This window comes from Crinia signifera, chromosome 3 (genome assembly GCF_055691185.1).
Source record: "Crinia signifera chromosome 3, ASM5569118v1, whole genome shotgun sequence".
NCBI classification, from domain to species: Eukaryota; Metazoa; Chordata; class Amphibia; order Anura; family Myobatrachidae; genus Crinia; species Crinia signifera.
Window position 1 is genome coordinate 293,539,033 of NC_139219.1, and position 19,935 is coordinate 293,558,967.

At 42.9% G+C, this 19,935-nt stretch overlaps 1 protein-coding gene across 1 annotated transcript in view; it reads right to left on the reverse strand.

Annotated features, from left to right (window-relative positions):
- Positions 1–10,182: 10,182 nt before the first annotated feature.
- Positions 10,183–19,935, reverse strand: part of ALKAL2 (ALK and LTK ligand 2) — a 44,448-nt gene continuing 34,695 nt past the window's right edge. Inside the window, exon 6 of the mRNA XM_083174796.1 lies at positions 10,183–11,083. The gene's annotated coding sequence lies outside the window, so the exon portion shown is untranslated. The remainder of the gene's footprint in view (positions 11,084–19,935) is intronic.

Genomic DNA, 19,935 nt, shown 5'->3' on the forward strand with positions numbered 1-19,935 from the left:
CTATCCCGAAAATACGGCAATTCGTATTGATGTGCTATCAATACGAATAGCCGTATTTTCGGGATAGTAAATGTCAAAAATAACGGTATTTCTGGATACAAATACACCTATTTTTTACAAATTTCCTTTAGTAAATTTCCCCCTATGTGTTGTGGGGCTGGTTGTGACAGTTAACCACTGGGAAATTCTGCAGAATAACTTGCTTACGTTTTCTATAGAAGACTGAAGCATGGTTCCAAACACCAATGCCAAACACGCATTGTAAGTATATGAATATTCTATAATGTTGCAGTCAAGTGACGGTTTTTATTTGAAGACTTTGTGGCACTATTTAACAAATGGGTTTATATAAGCATCATCCTAACTTACCTGAGCCCCCTGAACAGGTGTAAAGTGAAGTTGCTACATGCATACACATAAAGTGTAGACAATATATAACTGAAGTGGACAAGGATGATCTATTTACTATATTATCTAATGTTTACATCTGATCTGTGTGCCCCGCTCTCATTAGTGATGTCTTCTGGTTGACTTTGCAGTAGGGTCCATCAGAAGACCTAGCTGGAAATGTCATGGTGCCGAATGGCATGGCCTTCTCATATTCCCTCTGCATTTGTGAGTATGCACTTACCGATGCATGGTTCTACACATCACCCCAGTGTGTACCTGGCATTACAGTGGGTATTGTAGCAAATGGTAATGTCTCCCTTAGCACAGCAGGTGAACACTGTGGTCTTGATGACGTTCCTGTCAAGGACCCTAACTTGTACCCTGGTGCGATTTTGCCTAGCTTACATGCCGGGCGATGTAGGCCAGGGAATTCGTCCTTTAGCTTCCCGTGGCTAGATCGCCCATACACATGTAGCGATGTGTATATGGGTGATTTGTGCTTACCAGTGTTCTCTAGTTAGAATACTGGTGATTTGACTAGATCTAATTTTTAAGCGAACAAGACGGATTATTATACCCCCGTGTGTATTCTTCTTTAGAAGTAATCCTAACACTTGATATTGATTATTTTACCACAATATCATGCAGGATGGTGATTACACCCAGAAATAAATACAGAATACAACGTTGTATTGTATATAGTGTTCATTCTAGCACCCGCTATATTTAAAAACCCATGCAGTTCCTCTTCTCTGCCTAGGGTGTCGCTGTCTGCTGTAGAGGTTCTAGCACAGTGTGGTCTGTATATCGGCACTGATATGCAAACCAGACCTGTGCTAGAAACACCACAGCAGACAGCGACACCCCAGGCAGGGAAGAGGAACTAAAGAAAAAGAAAAGTAGCGCTAGTACACCAATGAACATTCACAATATTTAATATCATATAAAAACATGTAAAACACTTGAAGTAGGACAAAGGATCCGTTCCTATGTATGCCACCAATGCTAACGTATAATGTCCAAAGAAGAATCAAACCCACATGGTAGGTACCAGTTGGTGGTGTGATACGAGTGGGTAGATTTTGATAATTACCACAATTGAATCACCAGGAGGAATTGTTCCATTTGGAATGCATAACAGCAGTGTCTCTCCAAGATGGGTAACGGTACCAAAGTCCAGTGGTATTGGATGAATGGAGTGCGTGATGAATAACGCTGGAGGTGGCTGGTCCGGATCCAAAGGGAAATAAAAGTGCTGGGGGCAATGTCCAGGGCTTCCTCCTACTTCAAGTGTTTTACATGTTTTTATATGATATTAAATATTGTGAATGTTCAATGGTGTACTAGCGCTACTTTTCTTTTTCTTTTCATCCTTTCTTTCTAAGGGATCACACCCCTTTTAGTAGCTACTTCGCATACGCACCCTAACCAGCGCCCGGTTTTTGTTGCTTTTTGTGAGGGAAGAGGAACTGCATGGGTTTTCAAATATGGCGGGTGGAAAAATTTGTTGGTACGCTTAAATTAAAAAAAAAAAAAGTTTTTTCACTGAAATAACTTGAAAGTGACAAAAGGAATTGCCACCTACCATTGTTTATTCCATATTTAATAGAAATCAGACTGCAATAGGTTTTTGATTCAACAGAATATTTTCAATTGCATTGGCAGAAATAATGGAAGCCTAAGCCTAATCTTTTCTTTGTCAATCTTTGGAGGCTACCATCCATAGCTCTCAATGAGACTTCTACAACGATCACTGTTCCTTGGCACCAGCTCCACCTATCTCAGGTGTGATGGTGCCTTCTCCAGACTGCAGACTCTTTCCATAGATGTTCAATAGCATTAAGATCAGGGCTCATACAAGGCCACTTCAGAACAGTCCGATGGTCTGTTCTCCATTCTGGAGTGTGTTCTGGGTCATTTTCCTGTTCTTTTTCGATGTTTCACAGTAGGTATGGTGTTCTTGTCTTTTACAGCTTCATTTATTTTTTTTTCCTCTGTGAACATAAAACTAACAAGACTTGCCAAAAAGCTCCAGTTCTGACTCATGTTTCCATAGAACGTTCTCCCAGAAGTATTCTGTCAATATGCATTTTAGAAAATTTCAGTTTGTTTTTTTCTATGTTATTTTTTGAAAGTGGCTTCCTCCTGGGTCCTCTTCCATGGAGCCCACTGTCACTCACATGGTGTGAATAGACACTAGTATATCTTGACCTTGGAGTTTAGCTTGTATCTTTTTGCAAGTTTTCGTTGGCTCTTTTTTCTCACGATCCTCCTATTTTATAATGGGGTTGGTTTTCATCTTGTCGCTGGGTCCAGAGAGGTTGGCTACAGTCCCATGCATTTTACACTTTTTAATAATATTACAGTAGCTCCCAGGGGTAAATATCGGCTTCACCTTCTACATGCTTGTCTATCATTCTCTTGCTGATCTCCTCAGACAACTCTATAATTTGCTTTGCTGGTTCAGCGTGGTGCTGATGATTTGATCAGGGCTGCCGAGAGGGTGGGGGAGTGGGTACTAATTACCCAGGCCCAGGTTTGCTGTGGGGGCCTGGTCCGACCCCCTTCCCCCTCCGTCTCTCCCGGTCAGCAACAGCAGCACACACATGCAGCATGTGCTGTGCTGACAGCAGGCCCAGCATGAGCATCTCACTGACCGCGTGAGGTAAGTATGTGCTGCTGCTGAGGGGACCACAAAAACACTCCCCCCTCAACTTTAAAGTGTGTTTTCACCCCCTAAATGTTTTTGGGGCATGGCCTAATCGCGGGAGGTGGCCACGTCTCCCACAATTAGGCCACGCCCCAAAACCAAACAGAGGAACTACTTTTCTCCATAGGATGTATGACATACATTGGATGTCACATCACAATAATCCAATTGTTTATGATCTTTTCTAAGTTAAGCCAATAATCAAACATTTTTTCACTGTCTGTTAGCTTTAAGGTCCATACACACTGGGCTATTATGCCCAGCGTGTATGGACAGTGATGATAGCTATCATTGCTGGAGGAAAGCCGCTCCGTGCATACACACTGAGCCGCTTTCCCCCTGCCCGGCGCCGTCAGCAGGGAGAGGATGGCTTTGCATAGCGCAGCGCTATGGAAAACCGACCGTTTTCAGTTGAACGGCTTTCCCAGCGATGATGCGGGAGCCCCTTCGCCCCTTGTTACCTTGTATGAATTAGTTACTAAAGAGATTGGATTTATGAATATCACAAATTGTTTCAGACTATTTCTGGTCAAATCTAGGCTGGCCAATCCCGGGATCGACGGGATCGACGGGATCCTGGGATTTGGCCCCAAAACACTGGGATTTCGGGAGTAGGCTTCTCCCATCCCGTGTAGTGCGGCTCTGCGCAGCGAGATGACATCGGAGTTCACGCTCCGCAGGCCGCACAGGCTGCCTGCCTCTGTCCTGTGACCGGCCAGAACACCCGCCCAGCAGTGGACCACACCAGGCCATCTACCCGCCCAGCAGTGGACCAGTCCGCTCACCCACCAGCGGAGCAGCACACACACCAGGCGACCAGCCCGGGGCTCCATTGGCCTGGCTCGCCCACCCACCCGGCTCCACCTCCTGGCCCCTGCCCGAAGCATCTGTGGAGTGATATCCTCACATAACGGTTTATTTTACAAAAGATGCCCGTCTCCGCCAATATAACACCCAATAGGGAGAGATTTTAAAAGAAGGGGTGGACCCAACTTACAGCTTTACTCTCTCTATAACTCCTGTAGCAGTTTCTAAACCCTTAAATTCTCGGTTCTTTCAGTAGAACATAAACCAGAAGAAAGGGAGGAATAAAGGGTTGCTTAAAAGGTAATTTTTTATTATCCCACATAGGGATAAAAAAAAACACATACAAAAAGTAATATATATATATATATACATATACAGGGATACTAGATAAGGTATCAATATATGCCAAAAAAGGATGGCAAAAACAGCACTTAACTTTTCAAGGGTCAGAGTCCGCACTGACAACACCCTTGAAGCTGTCGCTACTTTCAGGCATAATCAGATCATCACCAGGCTCCCAGTTAGTATTTGAGGGACTACAGCTTTCTGCTATATTCTGAACATTGTTTCTATCGCAGTTGTAGACACATTTACTGATGAGAGACTGTTTCAATCTCTGGATATTTCCTGCATTGGTAACATATGTATTTGGGGAAGATTCGTGCACGTGTCTGCTGCATAAATCTTCTTCAAATACATATGTTACCAATGCAGGAAATATTGAAACAATTGCAATAAAAATGATTTAAGCAACCCTTTATTCCTCCCTTTCTTCTGGTTTATAAGTTCTTGTGAAAGAATCTGAGAATTTAAGGGTTTAGAAACCCACCAATAAACCGCTACTGGTGTTATACAGACATTAAAGCTGTGAGTTGGGTCCGCCCCTTCTTTTAAAACCTCTCACTATTGGGTGTTCTATTGGTGGATACGGGCATCTTTTGGAAAGAAAACTGTTATGTGAGGATATCACTCCGTAGCGGCGTGAGCACGGTACGCCACTGACTACTTATATATTTTGACACCTCTTCAAAGATACCCTTATATGAGCAAGGCACTCCATTTTAGTGTGAGTTCAGTACGCCATCTATATAGAGCATCTTGCTACCACTACATAGACCTAACTGTATACTAGTTTCTCTTTCGAATGAAGACATACCGCACTATGGGCCGGATTGACTAATACTCAGGGAATTCGCTGCAGGGACCAATAGTGCGGCTGTGCATGAGTATGGTCCCGTATACGCATGTGCAGTGCAGTGCAACTATCAAAGTTGCCAAAGTGTTCGCACGGGTAAGGCTGGGAGGCTTCATGGGTATTCCCTTATATTCCCCTTATATGTGTTCCCTTATATTCCCCTCATATGGTACTATGGGGGTTAGGTTTTTCTTTTGGGGGGGGGGGGGGCGGTATGGCACTCGGCCGGGCAGCAGGTGGTATTAAGGGGCTCTCTAGGCACCGAACGACCGCTGCCTTGCGAGCCAACCTGAATCACCCTATATTCTGCATTTTTCTTCTTTTTTACATGCAATAATACAACCTATGTGGATGAAAGAAGAAGTGAGCCCCATCCATCTCCGTGACAGCAATAAGACATCATTTGGACTCATTCTGAACTGTCCCTATAATAGTGAGCGCTGTGTGGTACACGGAACGGATTTCAGTTGTGTTTTGTTTTAAGTTTATTAAATGAAAGTCAATGTGAGCAAAATGTACTGAAAACACAGGAGTAGGTTACGACTAGGGGGTTATTGTAGTTGATTCGGTCCCCTGTGCATTCACACAGGGACCGATGTTTTGCGCATGCTTGCCGATCATGCGGGTGGCTTTGGTGGTCTTGCAAGACTACGAAATTCGCAGCCTTGCGGGTCAACCAGAATAAGGTCCCAAGTCTCTTCTTCACTTAATTATAATTCTTCTTTTCTTCTTCAAAGAAGGGCCCACGTGGTAATAATATCATCTGATTGTATGATCTCCCCTGTGTCTCTGTCACACTTATCATCAGGCTGTCTAGTCCTTCATCGCTCACTGTGGTTCTCAGGACATTTTTCGCAATCTTACTGACAGTATGTCCACTTGTTAGATATAACTCTGTATGCTGCGGTCAGGACTAAAACATACAACTTGAAAGCTTTGTTCAGTCTTTAAACTTACTGGTGGGGTGAATTAGCATGGCAGTCCTATAGGGATGACTTATAGCAAACTGGGCACAGATGCTGCTAATGATGTGTATTATGTATCCTGAAATATGGGCCTGGTTCATGTTTGTAAGCAAGTAACAGTGGAGCAGATGTATTAAGCTTTACCAAGAGATAAATCCAAGGGTGATAAGGAGAGATAAACAACCAGCCAATAACCTGCTAATTGCCATGTTACAGGCTGTGTTTGAAAAAAGTCATTAAGGAGGTGATTGGCTGGACATTTATCTCTCTTTATCACCCTAGAACTTATCTCTTGTTAAGGCTTAATACATCTGCCCCTTTGTGTCCGGAACAAACCACATTGCCATATTAGAGGAGCAAATACATTTATATTTGTGTGCATGGTAAATACTGGCTGCTTTTGCATGTAGCCCACAAATGATAGATGGCTTTATTTTTTACATGGCAATTTAGGTTTCAGTTTGGACACACTCCACCTGAATCTAATCTCTCTGCTCATATTACATCTGCCCCACCTGCAGCACAACATGGTTTGGTCCAGTTGCATTTTTTTTTTTTTTTTTAGGGGGGGGGGGGGGGGTTTGCTGTACTTGCACATATAATTTTGTTTAAGCATAGTGCACCCACCAACTATCCATTCACGGTTAATAAGATTAAAGTGAGTGAACAACAAGAACACTGTACAATCTGGTTCTCCTGCAGTGTCCTCTACTGTACACTCCAGAAACAACAATCAGTGTAATACACAGCACGAATGTGTTCCACACACACTTCCACAGCATTCAGGTGGTGGAAATAAAAACATAATAGGAGAATTCCATTGGGCACGAGGTTTAGCCTGACAAATAAATTGCAGACCTCGCACACTGTTTTGGATGACTGTTGGGGCTATGAGTAAATCCAGTACCTATGGTTACCCATTAGGAAGGATTTTAAGAGATATGGAAAACATGTGCTGTTGGGGGTACTTGGGGACCGAGATTGAGAACCACTGTGTTAGAAGACATTTGGGGGAACAGGAAATTGTGAAAGTCCCAATTGTCTTTTTTGGGGGTAAATTCACTTGGTAAGATTTTGTAGTACCAATAGTTTTTATTGAAAACCACGTTTGCAAGTGCTGTATTTTAGCCATAAGGTCGGCAAATGTTGATAAGATTTAGTTGTACCAATGAGCAACTGAATAAGTATTCAATATTCAGCCCCTGTGGCCTGTCACAAATGCCTCTTCCAACTGCATTTATTAACATTCCCTTCTAATTGTTCAATAAATCTTATTGGGCTTTTTGTGTCGCACATGGTGGGACGTGGCTTCCGGCCAACCCCAGCTGCTCGATGACAGTGCATGTGGTCAACATTATGGTATATATCAAAGTAGGACAATGCGTGTCCCATCTGTTATCTGTACAGTATTTCCCCAACAGGCAGAGGACATTGCATCACATGCTAGAATTGTACCGTATGATGGAATTTCCTTGACTTATTGCTAAATGGCTGATGACACTAGTTTTTAACCACTCCTAAGTGTACACAGATGTGCTGCCAGTCCGCAGAGCTAACACTGGGGGCAATTTACCCCAGCCTGCTGAGAGACAAGTGCTGGTCTTTTCCTTCCCACAGCTTAATACCTGTGTCTCAAGTAAACTGACTGTCCACACACAGTGGATGAGACCATTTTGTATTTACAAATATTTATTTTCCTATAAAAGAACATCTAAGGGACTTTGGTAGTGTGGAGCGGTCCATGGGATGTCATAACGGCACATGGTAGACGTGCAATGCTCTGGAAACGTTTTGGACAGCCAGGATATCTTTATGGGGCTCCTTGGGACCTGTTGAGTCCGAGACAGGTGCCTACATTGCCTTGTGGAAAATTCACCTCTGACATATGGGCAGTGAAAGTGGGGGAGCCCTTTGACTCTTGCATGGGCACTACAGGGCATTTGGTGGGGTCTAGCTAGGTCCAGGTGGAGGTTTGTCCCAGTTTCCTGTAATAGAAAGTGAAGCTTCTCCTCCCAAAGTCACACAATGTGCTTGTCTTCCTCAAATAGCTGCATTGCAAAATGACCGTCAAAGGAGTCGGGAGCTGCAAGCAGGGGGAGAGCGGTGCCGCAGGGCACAGAGTCTCTGTCAGCATACTGAGACCCTGCAGTCCTTCAAAGATGGCCACCTTACAGGAGACAAGTGCTAGAGGTCCTCCTGCACCTTTACCGTTTGTCAGGGGGAGCACATAGCGCTTAATACAACCGGAAGTGCAGATTTTGGTAGTATTGCTGCGCTGTGCGCCCGCAGTCCACTGACAAAGAGCATGTAACACCCCCTGAGAACAAGCATGTAACACCCCCGATTCCCCTGGCAACAAGCATGTAACCCAGAAGTCCAGTGACAGGGGCCCTTTTTTCTTATCGGAAGAGCTATCCTTTTGCATTAATAATTGCATATGCAATTGCAGGGGTGCACCGGAAAATTTGGGCTTATCCTGCCCAGTATCTTAATACTCATTTTGTAATGATAAAACATCTCCTTAACGGTGTGCAATCAATGGCAAAATGGGAAAGTACAAGTGTAAATTGTTTATAAACCTTATTAATGGCAGAAGAAGAGAATACAGCAAATCGTAAAATACAGTATACAGAATACAGAATCGCAAAACTAAAACTCCAGATGCTAGCATGTGGGTACAGGGAAAGGCTGCCCTGCATGCTAAGTCCCTCCCCGTGATATGACTGCAAAATGTACAAAATTTACCAATTTTGCATTTCCAGACCATGTCGCTGCCCCCCCCCGCTGGCCCTCAGACTGTGTTCGCATTTTCCAGAATTCTACCGCAGTTTAAGGGATCTTGCATGTACATCATGGCATGCGTGTATTCACAGAATAGAATAAATCACTAAATGGTCATTTTCCCTATTCCGCGGGGCTACTGAATCAGGCCCATAGTTGTATATGCCTACTGCTGCAAAATAGCACAACAGCGATGTGCTAGGAAAACACTGATATTATATAACATCTTTATAGATAGTATCCCTTTAATATATGTTATAGACATCTTGTAAAATAAGGTATTGAAGGGCTACGTGTCATGAAGGGGACACCCAGGACCAGATTAGGGGGGTTATTTTGGTTAATTTCTTCTGGCAAATTCCTTCTTAGATGGACAAAACCATGTGCACTGGAGGTGGGGCAGATGTAACATGTGCAGAGAGAATTAGATTTGAGTGAGTTATTTTGTTTCTGTGCAAAGAAAATACAGACTGCTTTATTTTTACACTGCAATATAGATCTCACTTTGAAGTAAAACCTCACCCAATTCTAATTCTCTCTGCACAAGTAACATCTACCCATCATTGTCCATCTAAGAAGTTATTTGCCAGAAGGAGTGAACCAAAATAACCCCCTATGTCAGTGGTTCCCAAACTTTTTGAATCACAGCACCCCGGAGTATCAAAAAAAAATTAACCGCACCTCCAGGATAAAAAAGCATTTATTATGATTTTTTTTAAATAATATAAACAGAAATTGTGTTTATATATCATCCTTAGGTTTAAATATGTGGAGAGGGAATGAAATCACTTATGATTGTTCACATAGTTTATGATTGACAGTCACCAGCACTGGTTTTGCCTATTGACTATAAATAATTTGCATTGCTCATGAACAACCAACCCAAGGCACCCCTGCAAGGGTCTCAAGGCACCCCAGGGTGCCACGGCACACAGTTAGGGAACCACTGCCCGATGTGCTTAGAATGTTCAAGGACTTATACTGATAAGGGGAGGAGCTGTGACCGGTACTGTGTGGGTGTGGCCAGAGCCATGTGGGAGTGTTCAGCCCTACTGTCTCCCTACATACATCTAAAAGTTGCATAATTTTGTAAGAAAACTAGAATAGAAAAAAATGAATGACTTATGTGTGGCTAATGTTCACCATGATGCCATGCCATGATTATGGGCCTATTTTATGTAGAGGCCTGGAGCTGTAGCTCCATCTGCCCAATTCTTAATCTGGCCATGACGGCACCAGCTGTACACCTTCATCATAGAAGATACCACACACAACTTGCTGTATATATATATAGCAAACACTTTATTAGGTTTGTAATATTTACATCTATTTACATATTGCACATGTCACTTGGAATGTTTTATACATGTAATGTACATAAAACTAATGGCGTCAGCCTGGGTATGTACAAATCTGCATCCCCCCGTTTATTTACTCACAAACGTCTCCACAGTATTTTACATAAAGTGAATGGTATGCAGCTCCTGTTTTTGTATAATGGTCTCTGCATAAAAATCCACTGTCTCGCACAGACAATGGAGAAGGCTTTTGCCATGCAATTATTAAATAAAATCTAAACGCTTAGTGACCATAAATAGTACATTTTGGGTTAAAAAAATATTTATATTTGAACCAAACATTGCTGTCCATTGCATAAGCATTACATACATCGTTGTACCAGTGTTGCAAAGCAGAACTGTTACAGGCTTTGGATACACACATGAACACCAACAAAACCTATGCAATATTAACATTAGTTTTCCAAAGAATGTCACAAAAAAAGTATTTTTGGCAGCATAACACATAGGAGCAGACAGTTGTCCTGTTGTCTACAAACAGTGGACACAGCCATTTTGTGAGGTAAACCTGCTATGTAAAACTTGCCTAAGTGATGTGACTAGCTCCTTGTGATTGACTAGGTGACATTTTGGCATTGGTTCAGTAAACAAAATGGCTGCCTCCGCTGTGAGCATGACAGGTGCGACTGACGTGCTGTCTATCATTGGTACTAGTGGCGGTTACTTACAGTAATTGTACACAACATCCATCTGCCTACAGAGTGGACAACATAGAAAATGTATGTTAAAAATGGAAGTACAGTATTCTGTCAATATGCAAAAATAAATGTATTTGTTCACAATGGAATATGCTAGAAACATTTGAAACTTTTCCCTGTTGGTTTCCAAGGCACTTTTTTTTTTTCTTTAGTTCTTTTTTCAGGTCTTCTTATTTTATCTGTTGAGAGGAAGAAATGAACAGTTGTAACGTGCGTTGGAATGAAGTGGCAGGCAGTTTTTATTTAAAAAATCAAGTGTAAACATTGCCACAGCTGGTCTACATGCCCAATTAAGCCCCTTTAAAATGAGCTGGCATTCTCCACACGTTGGGTCAGATGTACTTAACTGGAAATGCTGTTAAAATGCTGTTAAATGGGTTTTTACCAAATTTTCAGATGCACCAAAGCCCCACGGGGCTCCTCTGTGGGAGGTTTACGTCAACTCTAGCTGGCATAACTCCAAATGGGCTGATGGGCTTCTTGTGAGCCCCGCCGCCCCACACCAACCCCCGCCGCCCGGCACTGCCCGCACCACCCCCCTCACCTGATGTCCGGGCAGCCTCCTGCTGTGCTGCCCCAACCAGTGACCTTGTCCTCCCTAGCACTGGAACATCCCCCTTCCGGGTGCAGGGATAAGGAGGAGGAGCCCGGCAGTCCCTGCAGCCATCTAAGCAGGAGGTTGTCGGGCACCGGAGATGGGGGAAGAGCCATGGGGTCCAGCGCCCATCCCCACCGGCAGCATCAAAAAGGACAGCTCTTATTACAAGGGTTGTTCTTTGCGATACTAATTGCGTATGTTAGTACATATGTGATAAGTATCTTTGCGATGTGTTTCAGGAGTTGCTTGGTACACCCCACCCAATATCCTGAATCCACGTGTCAAGCAGCAGTGTTTCTGAAACATTGGGAGAACAAGGGGGTGCCTCATAGTGTAGTCATGAAGAAAAGTTGAAGGCTTGTGTTCCAACGGTGGATTCCACAGCATAGAACACCATACATTTCATGGACAATGCAGCGGTCTTCTTCAGACCATCTGACCAGCGCCAGGCCATGTCCATATGCGGTTTGTTATCCAGCTCTATGTTGAAGTCTGGATGAGGAAACACATAAGGGCGTAATCTGGCGCATTCCTGGTAGGATGTAAAACTGTTGCATTGTCATGATACTGTAAGTATGGTCAGGGGTAAAGTGTGTGTGGGGGATGGGGTGGAATACCACCTGTAAAATTGAGGTGGAACTAGTTCAACCTCCACCTTGGCCCTGTTGGAGGGGGGGGTGCTTAAATAAGTGGCAGAGGTAAAAGAGTTCCCCCACCTCTCCAGGACCACTTTAAGTGTATAGTCTTTTATGCTTTGCAACCCATGGTGTTTTGACCGCCACCGTTGGTACGTTGCTGAAAGCGGCTGTGCTCATATTGGAGGCCATACTCAGATGGAGAAACTGCATATACAGATGCTGAAAGTGGGCATCTCAGTTCCTGCACATTTGGACAAACAGATGTACATGAAGGAAGCGCTTTGTAGTGGCGGATGGGCAACTGCCAAGAGACACAGGGCCATCATCGTAAAACTGCCGCAAGCATTAGTTGTGCTGTTTCCTAGAAGTCTACCAGCATGTTCTGTAGTATAATTACCACTATTGGGTTTATACATGTTTGGAGTGAATCCTGGAATACTCCGACAATGAAACAATGGCTGGCTAATTATCTGTATCTAACATCAACCTTTAATGTAGTAATTAGAAACTGCTTTTCAAATTATCTTAAAGCATTGATGTTGAATAGAAAGCAAACTGTGCGTCTGCAGTATGTTTGGGATTCAGCTGCTCCCTAAATCCCCGTATGCACTAGATGACCTGCAGCACTGCCGATATCAATAATGATATCTTGTGGACGATATAGTGCATACACACTGAGCAATATTGTTAAAGATATAGGGGCCAATTGCCCCGGCATTTTATGGGCATGGCCACAAAAAAACGGTGGGAAGGCCCCAGCGAGCACAGCATTCCCCTGCGTGTTCCGAGCAGGCGCCGATGTCATCACGCCCATATGTGCAGCACCTGAGTAACTCCTGGGTCACGGAGAAGAAATAATTTGATGGTAAGTAACCACTGAATGGTATCTGCTCTGCGTGGCCTCATGCGAATGGATGTGTGCGTGTACACATCCGTTTGCATCCCTGCACAGGGCTTTGTACCACTGGGGGGGGGGGGGGCATTATCCTGCAGTGAAAACAAGCAGTCTAGTGAGCAGGTTTGAATAAGGCCCATAGTACAGTGATGTCACCGGGACCCAGATAACGGGAAGGGGGGGGGGGGGTCATCAGTCTAATTTTTTTTAACCAGGCTCTAACATGGCAGTTAGGAGCTAATTGGTTGGTACTTTATCTCTGTCAACTTTATCTATCTCCAAGGCTTAGTGCATAGACCTCCTAAAGTCTCTGAGATCATCAATACCTGAGCCTCGAGAATAGTGAATGCTATTATTTGGATTCTGTTGCAGCATCGTTGGCCCTTTGAGGTATAGGGATCTGTCGTGTTCAATTCGTTCGGCTCTAGAACCATGTTCCATTGGCTAGACTTGTACTATGGCATTATGTTTTTATCAAAATCTATGATTATCAGAGTTTATTGCAATATTAAAAAGGAGGAGGGGGCCGGTACTAATTATCTGGGCCTGGAATTGTTGGAGAGGCCTGGGTAACCCCAATAAAAAAATGTCTCCCTGAATCTGGCCACAAACCCCTCAGTACCTGGGCCCATGGCTGCTCTTGGTGGCTCTGGTGGGACTATGCGAATGAAATACTGTACTAGGAAAATGTTATAGGGACCGCAGGAAAAATCTGTAAGTGCCTGAAGCATAGATAGCCACTTCCGCAGCCAAAAATGCCTGAAAAGTGAGTTATTACTGCTTGATAAATAGACTTCCAACTGCTTTTAACTTATTTCATATAATATTGTTTTAAGGCTTTACAAAGACAACATGCTTGGTGCCAATTAAATAATCACTGACACTTTAATTACATTTTTCTCCTCTGGATTACTGGCCTCCAAATAACATTTTTGTAAAATCGGTAATCAGATACAGTCATCACAATATGTACAGAATAAATCTTTTGATGTAGCAAAATAAAAGCACATATCTGCTGCCAGGGAATGTGTATCAATCAATTACTATAGCAACCGTAAAACATCCCTATAGGGTTGAGAAAAATAAATATTTAGACGCAACTGTAGCACAGAAACTCTCAACTGTAATTTATATTATAACCAGGGAAGCCGAGAGCGGGGACGGGTACAACACATCATGGTCACGCCACTACCAGACCAGGACCCGATTGGCCATGAAGCACGTTAGCTGTACGTGCTCTCTAATATGTGCTAAGGATTAGTGTAAGTACGATTGCACTATAGAAACTAAGACAAGGCAATAGATAACCCCTACTCTTATCACTAAGTAATGGCCACCGGTCAGTATAATATATCATGCTTTAGATAACTGAGAAGAAACTACATTTCTCTGGGGGAGATGTATTAGACCTTGAAGCAAGATAAACTGGAGGCACATAAAAAACCTACCAATCAGTCTTTAACTGGAGCTTTGCAGGACGTGTTGAAAAAATTACAGAAGCTGACCAAAACAGGTTTGCCTGTTCTGATGATCATCAGGACGCTAGCGGGGATCCCTGTTACAGTCTTCTCCCTAACCACCAACGACAGCGATCTGCAGGGGATAAAGCTGAAGTTCCCCGTTTGGCAAGTTGCCAGCCCAGTGCTAAAAAATTTCAAAGCCACGCTGTGAGCAAGTTCCCTGTGCGCCTCTAAATTTTCCAAACAAGCCATTCCAGTCCATCTGGTCATTCTCTGGTTCTGATATTCTTCTGTATCTTCTACAAAGTCCATATCTTCTAGAATGTCCAGTAAAGTCATTCTCTGGTTCGGTTATTCTTCTTTATCGCCTAGCAAGTCCAGTCCAGTTTGCCTGGTCATTCTTAGGTTGTCAACGAGTCTGCTCCGATTTACAGTCTACAGCTTCTTGAGTGTCATGTTGGACAACCCAAGCAGGGGTCTGCAACCTGCATGCAGGGTGCAGCCAAGTCCATACCTCCTTCCGGGGATTCCTGGTGAATACTTTCAAACATGTTAGACTGTGCATCCCTGGACTGAGTCCTGTCAACCGTCTAACAGGATCATCCAACCATTTCTCAGTTTAACACTATATAAAACCTGCTTTTATTCCAAGTTACGAATACGAACTCTGCTCAAACAGAAACATCTCTTCTGGATCCACTGAGAACCCAACCTCTGACATCTTCAAGGTTTGATACATCTCGCCCCCTGTCCTGTAATAATCGTGTGAAGACTTTTATGAATCTCACGTGTTAGATAATCTCAAAGATGTATGGAACAAAAATCAGTCCGTCATTGAAATGTGTTATCATCAAAAAAACTATCTGCCTGTTACAGAAGGCTGTGTGTCTTGTTTCATTTCAGATTTATTTCAACTATAAATAATTCTGCACCATACATAAAGGGACGGCTTCTGTTGTGGGCATATGTTTTTCATTTAACAGATGAATCTTCTTAATGTACCAAGTTGTTGGGTCTTATACAGATGACAATAATTAATAGACTTGTATACCTTGTACACATGCCCTCCAGAAAATGTTTAGAATTACAAAATGCTATATACAGTGTGTGTGTGTGTAGATTATATGTATTGTGTGTGTGTATATATATATATATATATATATATATATATATATATAATGTCTGCCCATTCTCTGTAAACCCTAGAGACTGTTGTATTCGAAAATACCAGGAGGTCATCATTTTCTAAGATACAGAAGCCACACCATCTGGTTATGTCATAAATGGTCGACATCATTTAGGTCGACATAGACAAAAGGTCGAAACAGGCTATACGTCGACGTGGGAATAGCAGACACCTGCAGTGTTTGACATGAGTTTTTCAGTTTTTTCGGTATCAATTTATAGATTTCATGGTATGGTACCAAAATGAGTTTACCACGTCCCCTCACATGTCGAGCTGTTCGACCCATCGACAGAATACAACTCCCATCTGGGGGTTCATTAATGGTTTATTAGTTTGTCATTCATGATGTTAATATGATGTTAACATTCATAATGTCTAAATGTTGACATAGAATTGTTGACATGTTCATGATGTTGACAGTGAACAGGTTGACATGGATGACTGATGACATGGTGAGACAATGTAATTTCTAGGTGAGTCTATAACTAAAGCTAACCCTACACTTTAAGCCTAACCCTCAGTCCCCAAAAAAGTATATAGCCAGGAATTATATACAGTTTGTTTTCGCATGCAGCTCCTACTATAGAATCATGATTCCGACTGTCAAAACATTTCCAGCAGTCGGAATATCGTCCGTTTCTGACTTCTATTCAACAGTCAGAATTCAATCTTCCATACAAGGAGAGTTTACCAGTGTATCCCCTTAGCGCTGATTGAGATCTTATCCTTTTTCTCTTAATTGGTTACCCAAAAAGAAAGAAAAAAAGGCACAATAGCGTAATACAGTTTCAATGTATACTTCCAAGATATCTTAAAACATGGTGATATTTAAAATATATATGACCCGTACCCTAACAATTTGTCTACTATTGTGTATACAATAGCGTTTCCCGTTTCAGAAGGGAGCGGCCACGTCACGATACGTCAAATCCGTATTTTGCCCATGTGGAAAGAAAAAAACTGAATAGTGCAATACAGTTTTTTATTTTATCTTAAAAACATAGACATAAAAGAGATGCAGCAAGGTGGACTCTCACCAAATTGTGTGGTCCACACACAAAGATGCAGACTACAGCGCAGATGTTAACAATATGGGGGTCCCAGGCTTCCCTGATCGTTTCCCAGTCTCCAGCACCACCAAGCGGCTTCCTCCAACTGCCGGAATTCAATCTTCCAACTGTCGGAAACGTTCGATTGTTGAAACCGCCGTGCATTGTCTAAAACAGCTGTAGATTGTTGAAAACATCCACAGATTTGACAATCCAGCGCCCGTTTTCGACAATGCAGGTTCGACTTTAGAAAAAATTAAATCTACATGCCTTCGATGTGGTCGGAAATGGCCATATTATATAGATGATTGTTGATAATTCCGACTGTCGGAAATATCGGCACACAGTGAATAATCCTTAGTGGGTAAAGTGGTTTTACAGACATACTGTTTATTTTAGCCTCATATCTTATATATTGCATAAAGAACAGCATAACATAGAGGGGACGCACTGAAATAATGCAGGACATAGGGAAGGCTAACAATTACAGTGAATATTATCTGCATGAGCTTAAGCTGGGTGCACATTAGATGATGTGTACCAAGCCCAATATTGCTGGCAAGGGTACCTGGCATGCAGTGGGTTTTTTACACACTTGCCCTTGCTGGATCCAACAAGGGTGAAGTGGGGCATGAGACATACTGCGGAATCGCTAGCAACAGCCCCCATATCATATCGTCCATTTTATCTAGTGCGTACCCAGTATTATATTTATATTTATCGTCTAATTCAGTGGTTCTCAACCTCGGTCCTCAGGGACCCCCAACAATGCAGGTTTTCCAGGTCTCCACACCGAATCACAGGTGAAATAATTTGCTCCATCTGTGATCTTTTAAAATGTGTCAGTGAGTAATTAGTGCACCTGTGTATCTGTGAGGTGACTTGGAAAATGTGCACCGTTGGGGGTCCCTGAGTGTGTACCCAGTATTATATATATTGTCTAGTGTGTACCCAGTATTATATACTATATATTGTCTACTTCGTACCCAGTATTTTATATATCATCTAGTACTGAGGTAGCCAACTCCAGTCCTCGAGAGCTACCAACAGTTAATGTTTTCCAGATCTCCTCACAGAATCAAAAGTGAAGTAATTATCTCCACCTGTGGATCATTTAAATGTGTTAGTGAGTAATGAGTGCACCTGTGCAGCAGCTAGGTTGTCTGGAAAGTTGGTAGCTCTTGAGGACTGGAGTTGGCTACCACTGGTCTAGTGTGTACCCAGTATTATATATATCGTCTAGTTTGTACCCAGTATTTTATATATCTACATTATATTATATTATATATATATATATATTGTCTAGTGAGTACCCAGTAGTATATATATTGTCTAGTGTGTACCCAGTATTATATATATTGTCTAGTGTGTACCGAGTATTATATATATATATTGTCTAGTGCTGGGGTAGCCAACCCTAGTCCTCGAGAGCTACCAACAGTGCATGTTTTGCAGGTCTCCTCACAAAGGGCCTTATTCGAGTTCACTCTTTCTGACAAAATCCTTCTTAGATGGACAAAACCATGTGCACTGCAGGGGGGCAAATGTAACTTGTGCAGATCTAATTAGATTTGGGTGGGGTTTTACTTCAAAGTGAGATCTATATTGCAGTGTTAAAATAAAGCAGCCAGTATTTACCCTGCACAGAAACAATAAAACACCCAAATCTAACTCTCTCTGCACATTTTACTTCTGCCCCCCTGCAGTGCACATGGTTTTGTCCATCTAAGAAGGATTTTGTCTGAAAGAGTGAACTCGAATAAGGCCCAGAATCACAAGTGACCTAATAAGCTCCATCTGGGGATCTTTTAAAATGTGTCAGTGATTAATGAGTGCAGCTGTGCAGCAGCTAGGTTGTCTGGAAAATGTGAACTGTTGGTAGCTCTCGAGGGCTAGGGTTGGCTACCACTGGTCTAGTGCAAACCCAGTATTATAAATATTGTCTAGTCCCATCATGCCTTGCCACAGTTTTGCTATTAGGGAAGGCTAAAACTATGGCAAAGCATTCTGGGATGTCTAGTTTCACTATCAGACAACAATGGCCAGCCACTCTATGAAGTTACACATGGAAGCAGTGCCCAGTAGCCAGCGGGACAGAGCGTAACAGACATGGCATACCGGTCTACTACGGCCAATATTACAATGCAACCGCAGGCCTCGGCTATGGCGGCATCTGATCTCATAATATAACACTGTTGCACACCTGCCAATGTTCTAAGCTGTGAATAATAACACCTAGGTGACAGCACTACACAGTGGAGTTGAGAAATGACATATCCTGAGGTTACATAGCTGCAACTGAAATTTCTCCATTGTGAGACGAATAAAGGGATTCTATCTAACGTTCAACATAAATCATTATTTTCCAACCTTAGTTTTGGCACATTGCATCCATTACAACACGTCCTCCGTCTGACCCTGACTTACACTGTCTTCTGAACACCACCCACCTCTCATCTATACAGTACAGTATGTCTGCATTATCTCTAGCACATAACACACACAAAGCAAACTCTATGGTTAGGGTTTATAGAGGAATCAACTCATACTTACCTTCTCTCCTGGATCCCGCAGGGGGCACACAATTTTTGGGGTAGTCCCTCGCACTCCCAAAAGAGTCGGCACCCCTCCCACTTTCTGCCAATTCCTTGTGAAGTGGGCAGGAAGAGGAGCTTGTCTGCCATCTGGCGGAGGGGGCAGGGCCTAATGACGAGATTCTATGACAATTGCGCCATTTTAGCCCCACCTCTATGCAAAATCTGTCCAGTCACAGTATTTTCCCCACATAGGGGTGGGGCTTACTACGGTGATTAGCCTGGCCTCGCCCTATTGCGTCCCACCTACTTCTCTCCAGTAATCTTTCGGTGAGGAAAACGTTAAAGTAGGTAAGTATGCATTAAATCATAATTAATACCTGATAAATAACAGGGTCACTAACAGCCCAATACCCCTTAACCACACCATTAGCATGGCATGAAACATGTAGGGGCAGCTTCATTTGGGTGGAAAACAACACATGACCATGTGGTAGGAAATCAGAGAATGGATCTAAGGAGAACTGAAATGTAATGGTGGCTAACCATGGAATACAGAAGAAAACCTAGTCATCTTCCACTTTGGGAAGAGATGTATCAAACCTTCCAAGGAGGACAGGTAGAGAAGTTAACCATGGCAACCAATAACCTTTTAGCTATCATTTTATAGG